Source organism: Cebus imitator, unplaced genomic scaffold (genome assembly GCF_001604975.1).
Source record: "Cebus imitator isolate Cc_AM_T3 unplaced genomic scaffold, Cebus_imitator-1.0 Scaffold22, whole genome shotgun sequence".
NCBI classification, from domain to species: Eukaryota; Metazoa; Chordata; class Mammalia; order Primates; family Cebidae; genus Cebus; species Cebus imitator.
In genome coordinates, this window is record NW_016107337.1 from 5,912,545 (window position 1) to 5,913,765 (window position 1,221).

The 1,221-nt window shown below is 47.7% G+C and overlaps 1 non-coding gene across 1 annotated transcript; it reads right to left on the reverse strand.

Annotated features, from left to right (window-relative positions):
* Window positions 1-368: 368 nt before the first annotated feature.
* Window positions 369-509, reverse strand: LOC119470104. Its single transcript, XR_005198980.1, has one exon. It is a non-coding gene; the product is annotated as a U4 spliceosomal RNA (small nuclear RNA).
* Window positions 510-1,221: the final 712 nt, after the last annotated feature.

Consider the following 1,221-nt stretch of genomic DNA (forward strand, 5'->3'; position numbering starts at 1 on the left):
TTTACTTGTCTTAGTGTCCACCCACTGAGAAGCCTGTGTGTGGGAAGAGACGTCAGTCATCTGGAGCCTTAGCTGACGGCTGAGCTCTAGCTACAGCCCCTCACATACGTGAAGTCAGGCAATCGAGCTGAGAGTGGGGAGGTGGACGGAGAAACAAGCAGGTGGGAAATGGAGGAAGTGGGGTTTGGTTTTCAGTGAGGAGGGGCAGAGCGTTCCCTCGTCCTTCATCTGGCACTGGGCCCAATCTTGCTATTGCACTTCTCTAAGGAAATTGCTCTTTTCCCCTCACACCTCCCCTGCAAACCTAGCTTGCTGCATTTCTTTTTATGTTTTTTTATTTTTTGTATTTTTATTCTTTTGTAATTCAGTCCCCTTAGAGACTGCCGAAAATTGCCAATGCTGACTACATTTCAAGTCGTCATGGCAGACTATTAGGAAAAGTTTTCAATTAGCAGTAATTGCGTCTCAGATAAACCTCATTGGCTACGATGCTGCCACTGCGCAAAGCTGCTTGCTGCATTTCTACGGAGCAGGTTTGTCCCTGGGGACCCCAAGCCCCTTCTCACTGCCCACATCCACCAATCATGTTTTCAGATGCAGCTGTCACCACCAGTTCAAAAGCCTGATGTTCCTGCACCCACTGCCTTCTAGACCCTTATGGAACATTCTTCCTGATACCTTTGGTGTAAACGCCCATAATAAAACACTTTCGGAGCTATGCCCTGTGTGTCGACGTGACTCGTGCAGCTCTTTCTCAACTACTCATGGAAAATGTGCTTTCTCTTCCTTCTTTGCTCCCCCACCCTCCCTTTCTGCTGCTGGTCTGACCACAGCCGGCTGTAGGCCAAGAAAATGTGGGTGGGCAGGTGCCAGGCCCTGGCTGCTGAAAGCCACGGGGGCCCAGGCTGCAGAGTGCGGGGGCGGCAAAGGAAGGAGGGCATAGCCCATAAACTTTCTCCAAAAGCTTCAGAGCATTTTGTTGGTGGTGTTTAACTGTGTATTGAGAAAATGTGAAAATACTCATTCTGAGTAAGAACAAGTTACATCCTCTTGGACTGCTCTCAGATACACATTATTAAGTGAAAATGCTCTGTGATAACCTACTGGCAGTGTCTAATTCTTTGTGCTGTTTCTTTTCTTTTTTCTTTCTTTCTTTTTTTTTTGAGATGGAGTTTTGCTCTTGTTGCCCAGGCTGAGTGCAATGGTGCGATCTCAGCTCAC